Here is a 20178-nt window from a genome sequence, read left to right as displayed (position 1 = left end):
GGGAGAGCAAAGAAACACAGCAGAGAGAGCAGAGAAACAACGCAGCGAGAGCAGAGAAACAGCGCAGGGAGAGCAGAGAAACACAGCAGGAAGAGCAGAGAAACACAGCAGGGAGAGCAGAAAAACAGCGCAGGGAGAGCAGAAAAACAGCGCAGGGAGAGCAGAGAAACAGCGCAGGGAGAGCAGAGAAACAGCGCAGGGAGAGCAGAGAAACAGCGCAGGGAGAGCAGAGAAACAGCGCAGGGAGAGCAGAAAAACAGCGCAGGGAGAGCAGAAAAACAGCGCAGGTAGAGCAGAAAAACAGCGCAGGTAGAGCAGAGAAACAGCGCAGGTAGAGCAGAGAAACAGCGCAGGTAGAGCAGAGAAACAGCGCAGGTAGAGCAGAGAAACAGCACAGGTAGAGCAGAGAAACAGCACAGGTAGAGCAGAGAAACAGGGCAGGGAGAGCAGAGAAACAGTGCTGGTAGAGCAGAGAAACCGCGCAGGTAGAGCAGAGAAACCGCGCAGGTAGAGCAGAGAAACAACAGCGCAGGTAGAGCAGAGAAACAACAGCGCAGGTAGAGCAGAGAAACAACAGTGCAGGTAGAGCAGAGAAACAACAGTGCAGGTAGAGCAGAGAAACAACAGTGCAGGTAGAGCAGAGAAACAGTGCAGGTAGAGCAGAGAAACAGTGCAGGTAGAGCAGAGAAACCGCGCAGGTAGAGCAGAGAAACAACAGTGCAGGTAGAGCAGAGAAACAGTGCAGGTAGAGCAGAGAAACAGTGCAGGTAGAGCAGAGAAACCGCGCAGGTAGAGCAGAGAAATCGCGCAGGTAGAGCAGAGAAACAACAGCGCAGGGAGAGCAGAGAAACAACAGCGCAGGGAGTGCAGAGAAACAACAGCGCAGGTAGAGCAGAGAAACAGCGCAGTTACATTATAAATATCTTGATTGCTCTCAGTAAGAGAAAGAAAATGATCTTGTAGATTTGATGCCTTTTAATATCTAACAAAAATAAAATAAATGATGCTACACAGCGAAATTCTGAGACTACAAACAACTGCGCAGATAGGGCATAGAAACAGAGCAGACACCCGACCAGGGCTGTGGAGTCTAAGTCAAACCTCCGACTCCTCAATTTCCATGACACCAACTCCAACTCTGACTCCCTCATACACGGCTCATGTTTAAGTGATAAATTTACTGCAGCACAGATTCATCTCGGCTAAAAGTCCAGACCCTGAGATCAGGAATAGGACAGATATTTATAGGACATTTCAGAACTTTCCCAAATTCTTATGAAAAAAGGGCAGGTCTGTGGGCGGGCCTGGGGCGGGTCTGTGGGAGGTCCTGGGGCAGTTCTGGGGCGGGTCTGTGGGAGGTCCTGGGGCAGTTCTGGGGCGGGTCTGTGGGAGGGCCTGGGGCAGTTCTTGGGCGGGTCTGTGGGAGGGCCTGGGGCAGTTCTGGGGAGGGTCTGTAGTTGGGTCTTTCGTTGGCGCTCTGTTCTCATATTCATCATTGTGGCTTAGATGACAGGTCATTGAACATTCAGTGATCTGCCTCCTATCTATAATATAATCGGCTAAGCGTGTCTCTGTCTGAAGCCTCTATAGACTGCGCAAGCGTGACACGCCTGCGCAGTCTGGCTCCAGACAGAAGACCGCATGGAGCCGTTACAGGCAAGAGGAGTGTATGGCGCCGGAGATCACGGTATGCGTAGACACTGAACACATACCGTGATCTCTGGCGCCATACTTACCTGACTGGGAGGAGCGTTGCCGCGGCGCTTCTCTTCTCGCCGGAGACCGGGGCAAGAGTGAGGCGTTGGATCGGCGCATGCGCATAGCGCATAGCGCTATCCGGCGCCATTTTACTGAAGACACATTTGCACTCTCCAGCAAAATGGCGCCGGACAGCGAGGTATGGACACGCGCGTACTCCGGCGCTACACTCCTTCCCCGGCCTCCGGCAGAACAGGACACAGCAGCGCTGGAGCACAGGGAAGAAAGGTGAGTATAAGTGGGGTTTTTTTTGTATGTCTGCAGCGTGAAAGGGATGAGGGGGCCACACATACCAGGTTTGGGTGGTGAGGGGGTCACACATATCAATATTGGGGGTGAAGGGGCCACACATACCAGGATTGGAGGATGAGGAGGCCACACATACCAGGATTGGGGGTTGAGGGGGCCACACATACCAGGATTGAGGAGTGAGGGGGCCACAAATACCAGGATTGGGGGTTGAGGGGGCCATGCATACCAGGATTGGGGGGTGAGGGGCCCATGCATTCCAGGATTGGGGGTTCAGGGGTGCCACACATACCAGGATTGGAGGGTGAGGGGTACCATGAATACCAGGATTGAGGAGTGAGGGGTACCATACATACCAGGATTGGAGGATTAGGCATTGGGTACCATACATACCAGGATTGGGGGGTGAGGGGTGCCACACATACCAGGATTGGGGGGTGAGGGTACCATGCATACCAGGATTGGGGGATGAGGGGTGCCACACGTACCAGAATTGGGGGATGAGGGGGCCACACATACCAGGATTGGGGGCTGAGGGGGCCACACATACCAGGATTGGGGGATGAGGGGGCCACACATACCAGGATTGGGGGTTGAGGGAGCCACACATACCAGGATTGGGGGCCACACATACCAGGATTGGGGGGTGAGGGGGCCACACATACCAGGATTGGGGGTTGAGGGGGCCACACATACCAGGATTGGGGGCTGAGGAGGCCACACATACCAGGATTGGGGGCTGAGGGGGCCACACATACCAGGATTGGGGGGTGAGGGGTGCCACACATACCAGGGATTGGGGGGTGTTGGGTGCCACACATACCAGGATTGGGGGGTGAGGGGTGCCACACATACCAGGATTGAGGGGTGAGGGATGCCATGAATACCAGGATTGAGGAGTGAGGGGTACCATACATACCAGGATTGGAGGATGAGGCATTGGGTACCATACATACCAGGATTGGGGGGTCAGGGGTGCCACACATACCAGGATTGGGGGGTGAGGGGTACCATGCATACCAGGATTGGGGGTGAGGGGGCCACACATACCAGGATTGGGGGGTGAGGGGTACCATGCATACCAGGATTGAGGGGTGAGGGGTACCATACATACCAGGATTGGAGGATGAGGGATTAGGTACCATACATAACAGGATTGGGGGATGAGGGGTACCATACATACCAGGATTGGGGGATGAGGGGTGCCACACATACCAGGATTGGGATGAGGGGTGCCATGTATATCAAACTTGGGATGAGGGGGCCATGAATACCAGGATGAGATGGGGTGCCATACATACCAGGATTGGGGGATGAGGGGTGCCACACATACCAGGATTGGGGGATGAGGGGTGCCATGTATATCAAACTTGGGATGAGGGGGCCATGAATACCAGGATGAGAGAGGGGGTGCCATGCATACCAGGATTGGGGATGAGGGGTGCCATGCAAACAAGGATTGGGGATGAGGGGTGCCATGCATACCAGGATTGGAGACTAGGGGTGCCATGCATACCAGGATTGGGGATGAGGGGTGCCATGCATACCAGGATAGGAATGAGTGCAGCACATAACAGGATGGAGGAACGGGATGGGGGCAGCACAAATACCAGGATGGGGGCAGCACAAATACCAGAATGGGGGCAGCACAAATAACAGGAGAGGGGCAGCACATACCAGCATGGGAGACCATATACCAATAAAAATGCTCGCCACCCGGGCATAGAAAGGGCTCAATAGCTAGTTTTAAATACTGAGCTAAGCAGTTCATATTGTTGTCTTTGAAAAAAAAATGTAACTCTAGCAAAATGGCGCTGTCACCCGCACATGCAGAGTAGCAGCTGAGATTTGCTGATAGATGTTACTGCGCACGCACCACAGCAATTTTCTTGGCGCGAAAAAAAAATTATTTGGTTCTAGCAAAATGGCCATGGCGCGTGCGCAGTAGCAGCTATAGGTAAGCGACAGCTGCTACTGTGCACGCGCGGCGGAAAGAACTTATCTACATTTGTTCTGATCTGGAGCTAAATCATTACAGTTCTTCTGGATGACGTACAGCATACAATCACTTTTGCTCTAGGTGCGTTCTAGACAAACCATCATATGTGACCGGACTCTGGACGATACTTTATGTTCTACATTCAGTAAAACTAGAGAGTTGTTGACTTTCTTTTAAATGGGACGTCATACTTGTGTTACAGGTCTGACCAGGAGTCTGCATTTATTTCTGGTTCTTGCAGATATTCCGCAGGTCTTCTCCATGGGATCAGATAAGATACCGGACAGTGTGTGATCAGATATGTTCTAGGTTCTGTAAGGTCCAGTATGTGATCACATAGATTCTAGCTTTTCTAAGGGGTGTGATCAGATTATTTTAAGTTCTGTAACATATTTGCTCTGATAAGTTCTATGTTCTGCAGAGAATGTGATAAATGATGTTATCGGTCCTCTCAGATATGTTCTGAATTCTGTATGAGCAGGTCCGTTCTTCGCTATATAAAGGATATCGTCTGAAGGAGTCTAGGTTCTTTAAGTCATATTTTTGTATTCTGTGAGGTATGTGAACAGATCTATGTGAGGAGGTTCTGTAATATATTTGCTCTTATATGTTCTGCTCAGATCATGCCCCCTGAGGAAGCAAGGGATGCGAAACGTGTGCTGGGGAACTGGTGTGGCAAACCACCTGGATTTAATACAGCTACAATCTTCTCTTTAATATGTTTGCTTGCTCCAGCATTGCGTTTGATAGGCGTCTATTTTGCATTGTTAATGTAACAGATACAATTGAATGCATTATTACTATGCTATGATCCTCGGTTGGATATCAAGATAGATATTGCAAATGTATAATCTTTGGCTGCACAGCAGTATACTTATTAGCATTAACCTTGGACGATAATAATATTGTTTTTGACTGTTTACCTTGTGCACTAACATTGTGACAGTTATATGTATCCGGTGATTTAGCTTTAGAATTGTGAGACACACGCTACTGCGGTAAATGCACATATATACTTAATTATACACCTTTCACCCCCAAAGGGGTCTTTTCCATGTGGTTTTCCCATACGACCATGAAACCAACAATCAATTTTCCAGCTATGTTTTCTATGGTTTTTAAATTTAACTCAAATAAAAATAATTTTATATAGCTGTTTGGATTCCTATTTCTACTTTTTGTAATAATTAAGTGGAATTGGTACACTATGATTTAATGTTTCAATATGCAAATCTGGAACTATTTATTCTTTAAAGGACACGATCTGATACAGGCGAGGTTTTTTAAGACATCTTTGAGGAAATCTATTTATTTATTTTACTCGCTTATATAGCGCCATTAATTCCACAGCGCTTTACAGACATCATCATCATCACTGTCCCCATCAAGGCTCACAATCTAAATTCCCTATCAGTCTTTGGAGTGTAGGAGAAAACTGGAGGAAACCCACACAAAAACGAGGAGAGCATACAAACTCCTGGCAGATGTTATTCTTGGTGGGATTTGAACCCAGGTCCCCAGCGCTGCAAAGCAACAGTGCTAACCGCTGAGCCTCCATATACTGCTAACCACTGATCCACTGACTGCTAACCACTGAGCCATTTTATGAAATCAGAAATGCTATAGTTGTAGAAAAAAACATGGACTAAATTTTATACATTGATCTATTGCAGCCAAACAAAATGTACATGACTGAGGGTGAGGTTCTTAGTTAACATTTTAATCAGCAATGTCACGGTGAACCTCTCAGTGGGCGCCTAACTTGTGACCAACCGACCATGCCATGACCAACACCGAGCCAGCAGGGAGAGCAACCCAGGTGCCACCCTGCAAGGACGCGGCAAGGCAAAGCCCCCGCGGCTCAAGGTGACACCACCCCGCTTTTAGATCTGCTCACTTGGAGCTGCGGTGCCGTGCTTGTGGGGCGGTGTGACCCGGAGCCAGGGGGTTTTTGCATTGCAGTTTGGTGCTGTGGGGCACCTGGGGCGCTCACCCTGCTTGTGCAATGTCGCAGCAGTGGTGGTCGACACCCCCAAATTAGGGACCCACTAAGAGGTTCGCTGTGACGTAGCAGAGGCTTCAGACATGCTGATCGAGGTGATAACTAAGAACCTCGTCTTCAGTTTTGGAGGTTTTGTTTGGCCGCAATGAATCGATGTATAGGATTTGGGATGTGTGAGCAGATCTGTCCTAGGCTGTGATCCCATTGTCCATCTGGACCGTGATGTGTCAGGATCGTTCTAGGTTTTATAATCTATGTAAGCGGATATGTTCTAGGTTCCGTCTACAAACAATTCCTCTTTGCTCGTGGACTTGTGTTTGTTCTTGGTCATTTATTTACTCATTTGTGACTTGATTCCAGATTCTTCTTTCTAATCTATCCATTCATTATCATCTAGTCCCATTACGTTTTTTTTTTTTTGCTTGTGATTATGATGTGTGAGACCAGAGAGAAGCAGACGTGATAGAAAATCAGATTGCACACATCGCTTGTTTGAGTCCCCGAAAAAAGGAAAAAAAAAAAAAACCTTACAGAGCAATAAGATGTCTTCTAAATGAAGAAGGATGAGGAAGAAGCAAATGTCTACACAAGAGGGACGGCCGGCGGCGGAGGTGTAATATATGGAAGCTCTCAGGTGACCGGCAATGTGCAATATGGAGGCGTAAAATCAGAGCAACAAGCAATAAATACATAATAAAGGAGCAGACGGGAACATGTGACTATAATACACACAAAATAAGAAGAGAACGTTCCCTTCCATCAGATCTGGTCTGGTGTCTCTCCTGTGAACATCGTTCTTCACTACTGACCTGAAATGACCTTTCTTCATTATGCATTTTACAGTATTATTAGATTAATAAAAAAAAATACAAATAGGTCAAAACCCGGGCTGTGGTACCTGGGAGGGCAAAAAGACCCTCCTCGAGGTAAAAAAAACGACACCAACGGTATAAAGAACACGTAAAAAAAAACTGTAAAAAGTTGCTACAAAAAAAACTGTTTGATTTTAAATATTGATGACCCCAAAGCAAAAGCTAGCCAAAGACCCCCTACTGGACCTGGCTCTCTTCACTAGGGGTCCAATGCTTAAGCAAACTCCCACGGCTGATCTGTGTCAATGGGATTATTCATAAATAAGGTTCTTTTTCATGGACTTTAGTGTGATCCAAAAGAAAACTCACTGAATGTCCTAAGTCTGATTTTATGGAACAGATTCAGGGACGGACAGATCATTGGTGCAACCTGTGCAGCCCCCCGGGGCCCAAGAGGTAACGGGGCCACTACCACCTATAAAGCAGGTGGAATTATGATGAGATATTGGACTGTAAAGGGCCCATACACTGTTCTTACACAGGGGCCCCTTGCCGTCTGGGTCCACCAGTGGATCAGATTCAGCCTTTCAAGTCTATGGGAGTGGAGAAAAAAATGGATTGTACATAGAATCTGCTTTCTATTTTTTGTGTAAATGTAGCCTAATAACTAAAAACATAAAAATAATAAAGAAAATACAGACAAAATTATAGACAAAAATCTAAAAAAAAAGGTGATGTAAGCAAAAACGAAATGATATAGAGAAAAAGGCAAAAACACAAGTTGTTCTATAAAACGCTAAGAATTAAATCATTATTCTATAAATAAAATTAAAATATAATAATAAAAAGAAATGTGCTAAAATATAATATATATATATATATATATATATATATATATATATATATAAAAATATATGTATCTCAATTAAGGTAAAATATAGAAATATCAGTAATAACAAAAATATACAACTAGCAGAACAAAAAAATATCAGTTATAAAAACTATGATATGAACACAATAAAATGTGTGGATATAATAATACAAAATAATAAGAAAAACAAAAATAATGAAAGTTATTAAAAAAAAAAAAGGCCACAATGTATAAAATGTAAGAGAACGGTGGTGACAGAATCGGGCAGGGAGCAGTTAATATGGGAGAGGGCGTCTGCTGCCATCTCTGCTCCTGGACAAAGCCATGGGAATGAAAAGATCATGTCATAAAGTGAACAAGGCGAAGGTGAAGAGCCTGTAACGAGAGGCCGGCGGCCCGGGCCCACTTCTCTTAAAAGGAGCTATCTGATATGTGATAGTGCAGGACCCTCAGCCAAGGAGCGGGGCACATTGCCTGCAGCAAGAAAGGGCCAGTGTCTCACTGCTCAAAGGGCTTTTCTTCTCCGGCTCCTTTCTCGTCTTCTGTGAACACAGAACTCCTGGGTCAGTTCCGTGAAGGATTCCAGGGAGACAGTGATCGTCTTTCAGGACACTGGCAGCCGACGGCCCAGAGTGACTGCGGCGTCCACGAAACACTGTCACTTGTGAGCTGTGATATTTATAAACTGGGTCACAAATTATAATGCCGGTCAATATAACCGCACCCAACTTAATAATGAGGGTATATGGGTATATAGGGTCATTTTTATATAAGGTCATTGTAATATAAGGTTTTTATCCATCAATATTTACCTGCTTAATAATTCCTAATATACAAGTGAGAGCTCATCGTTAGCTACATGGCCATAAATATACATTAAACAATACTGGCTGTCACCACCAGATGGAGCAAAGGAGCCTATTGTATACATTGACCTGATATCTCCCTCTAGTGGTGACCACAGACAGAGAATATATCATGAATCTTTGTACACATGAAGCTCCCCCTAGTGGTGGCTGCAGACAGAATCTTATCATGTATCTCTGTATACAGGGAGCTCCTTCTAGTGGTGACTGCAGACAGAATGTTATCATGTATCTCTGTATACAGGGAGCTCCCCCTAGTGGTGACTGCAGACAGGATCTTATCATGTTTCTCTGTATACAGGGAGCTCCCCCTAGTGGTGGCTGTAGACAGAATCTTATCATGTATCTCTGTATACAGGGAGCTCCCCCTAGTGGTGGCTGCAGACAGGATCTTATCATGTATCTCTGTATACAGGGAGCTCCCCCTAGTGGTGGCTGCAGACAGGATCTTATCATGTATCTCTGTATACAGGGAGCTCCCCCTAGCGGTGGCTGCAGACAGGATCTTATCATGTATCTCTGTATACAGGGAGCTCCCCCTAGTGGTGACTGCAGACAGAATCTTATCATGTATCTCTGTATACAGGGAGCTCCCCCTAGTGGTGGCTGCAGACAGGATCTTATCATGTATCTCTGTATACAGGAAGCTCCCCCTAGTGGTGGCTGCAGACAGGATCTTAGCATTTATCTCTGTATACAGGGAGCTCCCCCTAGTGGTGGCTGTAAATAGAATCTTATCATGTATCTCTATATACAGGGAGCTCCCTCTAGTAGTAACTGCAGACAGGATCTTATCATGTATGTTTGTATACACGGCGCTCCCCCTAGTGGTGGCTGCAGACAGAATCTTATCATGTATCTCTGTATACAGGGAGCTCCCTCTAGTGGTGACTGCAGACAGAATCTTAATATGCATATCTGTACACAGGGAGTTCCCCCTAGTGGTGACTGCAGACAGGATCTTATCATGTATCTCTGTACACAGGGAGCTCCCCCTAGTGGTGGCTGCAGACAGAATCTTATCCTCTGTATACAGGGAGCTCCCCCTAGTGGTGGCTGCAGACAGAATCTTAATATGCATATCTGTACACAGGGAGTTCCCCTTAGTGGTGGCTGCAGACAGAATCTTATCCTCTGTATACAGGGAGCTCCCCCTAGTGGTGGCTGCAGACAGAATCTTATCATGTATCTCTGTATACAGGGAGCTCCTCCTAGTGGTGGCTGCAGACAGGATCTTATCATGTATCTCTGTATACAGGGAGCTCCCCCTAGTGGTGGATGCAGACAAGATCTTATCATGTGTCTCTGTATACAGGGAGCTCCCCCTAGTGGTGGCTGCAGACAGGATCTCATCATGTATCTCTGTATATAGGGAGCTCCCCCTAGTGGTGGCTGCAGACAGGATATTATCATGCATCTGTGTATACAGGGAGCTCCCCCTAGTGGTGGCTGCAGACAGAATCTTATCATGTATCTCTGCATACAGGGAGCTCCCCCTAGTGGTAGCTGTAGACAGAATCTTATCATGTATCTCTGTATATAGGGAGCTCCCCCTAGTGGTGGCTGCAGACAGGATATTATCATGCATCTGTGTATACAGGGAGCTCCCCCTAGTGGTGGCTGCAGACAGAATCTTATCATGTATCTTTGCATACAGGGAGCTCCCCCTAGTGGTGGCTGCAGACAGGATCTTATCATGTATCTCTGTATACAGGGAGCTCCCCCTAGTGGTGGCTGCAAACAGAATCTTATCATGTATCTTTGCATACAGGGAGCTCCTCCTAGTGGTGGCTGCAAGATGATACATTTTTATCATGTATCTCTGTATACGGGGAGCTCCCCCTAGTGGTGGCTGCAGACAGGATCTTATCATGTATCTCTGTATACAGGGAGCTCCCCCTAGTGGTGGCTGCAGACAGAATCTTATCATGTATCTCTGTATACGGGGAGCTCCCCCTAGTGGTGGCTGCAGACAGGATCTTATCATGTATCTCTGTATACAGGGAGCTCCCCCTAGTGGTGGCTGCAAACAGAATGTTATCATGTATCTTTGCATACAGGGAGCTCCCCCTAGTGGTGGCTGCAGACAGGATCTTATCATGTATCTCTGTATACAGGGAGCTCCCCCTAGTGGTGGCTGCAAACAGAATCTTATCATGTATCTTTGCATACAGGGAGCTCCTCCTAGTGGTGGCTGCAAGATGATACATTTTTATTGTGCTATTGTGTAATTACACAGCTGTATGCCTCCGCTTCCGTTCTTAAAGAGATATATTAATAAGATAATCAACATAGAATTTTGCACCTAAAAACAACACTTTAATTTCCAATTAGGTAATTTAATGTTATTAGCCGATAGTAGGACAGATCTCAAATGATAATTTGTTTTCTTTTAAACTGATAAGAACAGATTTTTTTTTCTATTTTAAGCGTCTGAGAACATGCTCTCCATCCGAGGGCGCTGAAAAAAGTGAACAAGTGCCAGCAAATTCCCAAAGAAGGGCCTGTCTCCAATAGACCTTTCCCCAACCTTCCGGACCAGAGTATCAGGGACCGGTGGCATCCCCTTGCCGAAGCTTAGAGAGCCAGTCGTGCTCCCATCATCCACCTGGGCTGCCAAACAAGTGGAGCTAGGAGCTGGGTCTAGGTCCGCTCTCCTCCCGGTGGGTGGTCAGTAGGATAATTCTATCATGTAAGGCAACTGCAACCTAGAGCTTCCCTTTAATCACCGAAACTCTGGCAATTACAGTCATTGTAAAGTTACAGATTTTACATATGCAATAAAATATCAAAAATAAAACCCAAATATTGCAAGATTAAAAACAACGTAGATCCAACTATTGCTAAATTATGTATGCAAAATAGATCTTGTCCAGAATGAAAACTTCTGTCTCTCCATTGCCATCTACAGGCAGGGATCTAAGGGCTCTAAATGCAATTATAGGATTTTTTTCTTCTCTAGCAGAGACTTTTTTGGATTATTCTAAATAACGATTTAGAAAATCTTTTTTTTTTTTTTTTTTAATATTTACATAAAACTTGTTATACGTCAAGCACAATCTGACCTCAATTAAAGATATAAAAAAAGAATGAGATTTGGAGACATTAATGGTCTTATATTTAGATGTAGATCCTTTAATTAACATCATTCCCTGAAGTAAAACCTATCACTAGTTATTCCTACGTTCTGGGGACTCGAGCTTTATAAAAAAAAGTTTTTGGTTCTGCAACAGCAAAAAGTCACTTTGCAACTATTTTGCTCTCCACACAATTCTGAGTGTGGCCTGTAGTGTAAAGAATGGAGGATTTTTTTTAATGTGTAAAGTCATGTATAAATTGTAAGGTCATTAATTCTGGACATGGCTATATCAAATAGAAAGAAAGGATGCAACAGAAACCTAAGCTTCAGCCATTCAGACCCATGGCCCTATCAAACTCACATTGAAAATATAACATCCATCAACAACCGATTGCTGACGGTTTCCTTATAGTTACTTAAGCTTTGTTACAATAATCTTGGATGAAAAGGTGAAGGATTTTTAGCTCTTTTGTGATGACAGGAAGTTGAATTAAAATGAAATCACGCCTAAGAAGAGGAGTGTGACAAAAGTTACCCTAAAAGACATAATCACTGCCCTAAATGTCCTCATTGGCGAGTGGTGAACATATGAGATCTATGTCAAATTCTCAAGTTTCATGTGACTATCACATCAGAGGAAACAGAGTAAAGACGTAGGGGCTCGGCGGCAAACAAGTTTGAGGGGCAACAGAAAGTAAAGATGTCTGTTACTTTAAATACAAAGTCACCAGTTTGGCTGAAATCTCATAAAAGAAGAAGAGGGAAGAAGAAGAAAGAAAAAATAAGGAAGAAAGAAGGAAAAAAGGAAGGAGGAAGAAAAAGGAAGGAAAGAGAAGGGAAAATGAGGAAGAAGAAAAAGGAGGAAGAAAAAGAAAGAATAGAGAAGATAAAGAAGAAAGAAGAAGGATTAAGAAAGAAGGAGGAAGAAAGAAGAGAAGAAGTGGGAAGGAGAAAGAAGGCAGAAGATGGAAAAAGAAGGAAGAAGAAGAAAGAAGGAAGAAGAAAGAAGATGAAGAAGATGTTCTGTGGAATCCAGAAAGATACAAGTAGAAAAACTGTCATATATCATTATGGTCTGTCTATCATCATCTAATAAATATCTATCAATCATCTCCTATCATCTCATATATGTCTATCTCAAGTCTATCAATCTATTTATCAATGTATCAAAGCATCTATTTATTTATCTATCTAATATCTATTATCTATCATCTATCTATTATCTATCCATTATCTATCTATTATTTATCTATTATCTATCTATCATCTATTATCTATCTATCATCTATTATCTATCATCTATCTATTATCTATCATCTATCTATTATCTATCTATTATCTATCATCTATCATCTTTCTATTATCTATCTATCATTATCTATCTATTATTTATCATCTATCTATTATCTATCTATTATCATCTATCTATTATTTATCAGCTATCATCTATCTATTATCTATCTATTATCTATCATCTATCTATTATCTATCAATTATCTATCTATTATCATCTATCTATTATTTATCATCTATCTATCATCTATCTATCATCTATCTATTCTCTATCATCTATCTATTATCATCTATCTATTATCTATCATCTATCTATTATCTATCATCTATTATCTATCATCTATCATCTATCATCTATCTATTATCTATCTATTATCATCTATCTATTATTTATCATCTATCATCTATTATCTATCTATTATCTATCATCTATCTATTATCATCTATCTATTATTTATCATCCATCTATTATCTATCTATTATCTATCTATTATCTATCTATCATCTATCTATTCTCTATCATCTATCTATTATCATCTATTATTTATCATCTATCTATCATCTATCTATTATCTATCATCTATCTATTATCTATCATCTATCTATTATCTATCATCTATTATCTATCATCTATCTATTATCTATCTATTATCATCTATCTATTATTTATCATCTATCATCTATTATCTATCTATTATCTATCATCTATCTATTATCATCTATCTATTATTTATCATCCATCTATTATCTATCTATTATCTATCTATCATCTATCTATCATCTATCTATTCTCTATCATCTTTCTATTATCATCTATTATTTATCATCTATCTATCATCTATCTATTATCTATCATCTATCTATTATCTATCATCTATCTATTATCTATCATCTATTATCTATCATCTATCTATTATCTATCTATTATCATCTATCTATTATTTATCATCTATCATCTATTATCTATCTATTATCTATCATCTATCTATTATCATCTATCTATTATTTATCATCCATCTATTATCTATCTATTATCTATCTATTATCTATCTATCATCTATCTATTCTCTATCTATTATCTATCATCTATCTATTATCTATCTATTATCTATCATCTATCTATTATCTATCATCTATTTATTATCTATTATCTATCTATTATCTATCATCTATCTATTATCCATTATCTATCTATTATTTATCATCCATCTATTATCTATCTATTATCTATTATCTATCTATTATCTATCATCTATCTATCATCTATTATCTATCTATCTATCTATTATCTATCATCTATCTATTATCTATCTATTATGTATCATCTATCCATTATCTATCATCTATTATTTATCTATTATCTATCTATCATCTATCTATTATCTATCTATTATCTATTATTTATCATCTATCTATTATCTATCATCTATTTAAATATCTATCTATCTCCTCTCTCATGAGATGACCTGTGCAGTCTTTATGTCTTTTTTTAGACAAACTGTAGTAGTTTATTGCTGTCTTTTTCACACTGGCACAATTCGGCTCTGGCAGAGCAGCGCTACTATCCTGGGACAGCACAGTGCAGGGTACAGAGCAGGTCAGTGACAGGGACCCCCATTATTCACACAGGGGGCAGCTTCAGGCCATGGAGGGACATCCGAACAGCTGTGACTGCAGATCAGTGAGGCCGCACTGCTAGAGGGAGAGGAATACCCAGTATATAGGTCTGCAAGGTGCCAACACTACATATACTACCACACTGCCCAGCATCTGCAGAGAGATCAGGGGTTACATACATATAGCTAGATAGATGATAGATAATAGATAGATAATAGATAGATGATAGATAGATGATAGATGATAGATAATAGATAGATAATAGATAGATAGATGATAGATAATAATAGATGATAGATAATAGATGATAGATAACAGATAGATGATAGATAATAGATGATAGATAGATAATAGATAGATAATAGATAGATAATAGATGATAGATAATAGATGATAGATAACAAATATATGATAGATAATAGATAATAGATAGATGATAGATAATAGATAGATAATAGATGATAGATAATAGATAGATGATAGATAATAGATAGATAATAGATAGATAATAGATAGATGATAGATAATAGATGATAGATAGATAATAGATAGATGATAGATAATAGATAGATAATAGATAGATGATAGATAACAGATAGATGATAGATAATAGATAGATAATAGATGATAGATAATAGATAATAGATAGATAATAGATAGATAATAGATAATAGATAGATGATAGATAGATGATAGATAATAGATGATAGATGATAGATAATAGATAGATGATAGATAATAGATGATAGATAGATAATAGATAGATGATAGATAATAGATAGATGATAGATAGATGATAGATAATAGATAGATGATAGATAACAGATAGATGATAGATAATAGATAGATAATAGATAGATAATAGATGATAGATAATAGATAATAGATAGATAATAGATAGATAATAGATAATAGATAGATAGATGATAGATAGATGATAGATAATAGATAGATAATAGATAGATAATAGATAGATAATAGATGATAGATAATAGATAATAGATAGATGATAGATAATAGATAGATGATAGATAATAGATAGATAATAGATAGATAATAGATAGATAATAGATAAATAGATGATAGATAATAGATAATAGATAGATGATAGATAATAGATAGATGATAGATAATAGATAGATAATAAATAGATGATAGATAATAGATAGATAATAGATGATAGATAACAGATAGATGATAGATAATAGATAATAGATAGATGATAGATAGATAATAGATAGATAATAGATAGATAGATGATAGATGATAGATAGATGATAGATAGATAATAGATAGATAATAGATAGATGATAGATAATAGATAGATAATAGATAGATAATAGATAGATAATAGATGATAGATAATAGATAATAGATAGATGATAGATAATAGATAGATAATAGATAAATAGATGATAGATAATAGATAATAGATAGATGATAGATAATAGATAGATGATAGATAATAGATAGATAATAGATAGATGATAGATAGATAATAGATAGATAATAGATAAATGATAGATAATAGATAGATGATAGATAATAGATAGATAATAGATAGATGATAGATAGATAATAGATAGATAATAGATGATAGATAACAGATAGATGATAGATAATAGATAGATGATAGATAGATAATAGATAGATAATAGATGATAGATAATAGATAGATGATAGATAATAGATAGATAATAGATAGATAATAGATAGATGATAGATAATAGATAGATGATAGATAGATGATAGATAGATAATAGATAGATGATAGATAATCGATGATAGATAATAGATAGGTAATAGATGATAGATAGATGATAGATAATAGATAGATAATAGACATATAATAGATATATAATAGACAGATAATAGATTGATAGATAATAGATAGATGATAGATAGATATTAGATAGATGATAGATAATGGATAGATGATAGATAGATATATAGATAATAGATAGATGATAGATAATAGACAATAGATAGATGATAGATAATAGATAGATAATAGATAGATGATAGATAATAATAGATAATAGATAAATAGATGATAGATAGATAATAGATGATAGATAATAGATAGATAATAGATAGATGATAGATAATAGATAGATAATAGATAAATAGATAGATAATAGATAGATGATAGATAGATAGATAATAGATGATAGATAATAGATAGATATTAGATAGATGATAGATAATAATAGATAATAGATAGATAATAGATGATAGATAGATAATAGATGATAGATAGATGATAGATAATAGATAGATAATAGATAGATAATAGATGATAGATAATAGATAATAGATAGATGATAGATAATAGATAGATGATAGATAATAGATAGATAATAGATAGATAATAGATAGATAATAGATAAATAGATGATAGATAATAGATAATAGATAGATGATAGATAATAGATAGATAATAAATAGATGATAGATAGATAATAGATAGATAATAGATGATAGATAACAGATAGATGATAGATAATAGATAATAGATAGATGATAGATAGATAATAGATAGATAATAGATAGATAGATGATAGATGATAGATAGATGATAGATAACAGATAGATGATAGATAATAGATAGATAATAGATGATAGATAATAGATAATAGATAGATAATAGATAGATAATAGATAATAGATAGATGATAGATAGATGATAGATAATAGATGATAGATGATAGATAATAGATAGATGATAGATAATAGATGATAGATAGATAATAGATAGATGATAGATAATAGATAGATGATAGATAGATGATAGATAATAGATAGATGATAGATAACAGATAGATGATAGATAATAGATAGATAATAGATAGATAATAGATGATAGATAATAGATAGATAATAGATAGATAGATGATAGATAGATGATAGATAATAGATAGATAATAGATAGATAATAGATAGATAATAGATGATAGATAATAGATAATAGATAGATAATAGATAGATAATAGATAAATAGATGATAGATAATAGATAATAGATAGATGATAGATAATAGATAGATGATAGATAATAGATAGATAATAAATAGATGATAGATAATAGATAGATAATAGATGATAGATAACAGATAGATGATAGATAATAGATAATAGATAGATGATAGATAGATAATAGATAGATAATAGATAGATAGATGATAGATGATAGATAGATGATAGATAGATAATAGATAGATAATAGATAGATGATAGATAATAGATAGATAATAGATAGATAATAGATAGATAATAGATGATAGATAATAGATAATAGATAGATGATAGATAATAGATAGATAATAGATAAATAGATGATAGATAATAGATAATAGATAGATGATAGATAATAGATAGATGATAGATAATAGATAGATAATAGATAGATGATAGATAGATAATAGATAGATAATAGATAAATGATAGATAATAGATAGATGATAGATAATAGATAGATAATAGATAGATGATAGATAGATAATAGATAGATAATAGATGATAGATAACAGATAGATGATAGATAATAGATAATAGATAGATGATAGATAGATAATAGATAGATAATAGATGATAGATAATAGATAGATGATAGATAATAGATAGATAATAGATAGATAATAGATAGATGATAGATAATAGATAGATGATAGATAGATGATAGATAGATAATAGATAGATGATAGATAATCGATGATAGATAATAGATAGGTAATAGATGATAGATAGATGATAGATAATAGATAGATAATAGACATATAATAGATATATAATAGACAGATAATAGATTGATAGATAATAGATAGATGATAGATAATGGATAGATGATAGATAGATATATAGATAATAGATAGATGATAGATAATAGACAATAGATAGATGATAGATAATAGATAGATAATAGATAGATGATAGATAATAATAGATAATAGATAAATAGATGATAGATAGATAATAGATGATAGATAATAGATAGATAATAGATAGATGATAGATAATAGATAGATAATAGATAAATAGATAGATAATAGATAGATGATAGATAGATAGATAATAGATGATAGATAATAGATAGATATTAGATAGATGATAGATAATAATAGATAATAGATAGATAATAGATGATAGATAGATAATAGATGATAGATAGATGATAGATAATAGATAGATAATAGATAGATAATAGATAGATAATAGATGATAGATAATAGATAATAGATAGATGATAGATAATAGATAGATGATAGATAATAGATAGATAATAGATAGATAATAGATAGATAATAGATAAATAGATGATAGATAATAGATAATAGATAGATGATAGATAATAGATAGATAATAAATAGATGATAGATAGATAATAGATAGATAATAGATGATAGATAACAGATAGATGATAGATAATAGATAATAGATAGATGATAGATAGATAATAGATAGATAATAGATAATAGATAGATAGATGATAGATGATAGATAGATGATAGATAGATAATAGATAGATAATAGATAGATGATAGATAATAGATAGATAATAGATAGATAATAGATAGATAATAGATGATAGATAATAGATAATAGATAGATGATAGATAATAGATAGATAATAGATAGATAATAGATAAATAGATAATAGATAATAGATAGATGATAGATAATAGATAGATGATAGATAATAGATAGATAATAGATAGATGATAGATAGATAATAGATAGATAATAGATAAATGATAGATAATAGATAGATGATAGATAATAGATAGATAATAGATAGATGATAGATAGATAATAGATAGATAATAGATGATAGATAACAGATAGATGATAGATAATAGATAATAGATAGATGATAGATAGATAATAGATAGATAATAGATGATAGATAATAGATAGATGATAGATAATAGATAGATAATAGATAGATAATAGATAGATGATAGATAATAGATAGATGATAGATAGATGATAGATAGATAATAGATAGATGATAGATAATCGATGATAGATAATAGATAGGTAATAGATGATAGATAGATGATAGATAGATGATAGATAATAGATAGATAATAGACATATAATAGATATATAATAGACAGATAATAGATTGATAGATAATAGATAGATGATAGATAGATATTAGATAGATGATAGATAATGGATAGATGATAGATAGATATATAGATAATAGATAGATGATAGATAATAGATAATAGATAGATGATAGATAATAGATAGATAATAGATAGATGATAGATAATAATAGATAATAGATAGATAATAGATGATAGATAATAGATAGATAATAGATAGATGATAGATAGATGATAGATAATAGATAGATAATAGATAAATAGATAGATAATAGATAGATGATAGATAGATAATAGATGATAGATAATAGATAGATATTAGATAGATGATAGATAATAATAGATAATAGATAGATAATAGATGATAGATAGATAATAGATGATAGATAGATGATAGATAATAGATAGATGATAGATAATAGATAGATGATAGATAGATAATAGATGATAGATAATAGATAAATAATAGATAGATGATAGATAGATAGATGATAGATAATAGATAGATAATAGATGATAGAT

At 36.8% G+C, this 20178-nt stretch overlaps 1 protein-coding gene across 15 annotated transcripts in view; it reads right to left on the bottom strand.

The window, feature by feature from the left end:
- The window catches only part of ZBTB20 (zinc finger and BTB domain containing 20), a 1152793-nt gene that overhangs the window by 123574 nt on the left and 1009041 nt on the right, over nt 1–20178 (bottom strand). The gene's annotated exons all lie outside the window — the stretch shown is intronic.

This window comes from Phyllobates terribilis, unplaced genomic scaffold, assembly GCF_046119375.1.
Source record: "Phyllobates terribilis strain yellow unplaced genomic scaffold, ASM4611937v1 Scaffold_2__4_contigs__length_985480577, whole genome shotgun sequence".
In the NCBI taxonomy this organism is placed as follows: Eukaryota; Metazoa; Chordata; class Amphibia; order Anura; family Dendrobatidae; genus Phyllobates; species Phyllobates terribilis.
The sequence above is the reverse complement of the archived record's forward strand: the minus strand, read 5'-3'. Positions and strand labels throughout refer to the sequence as shown.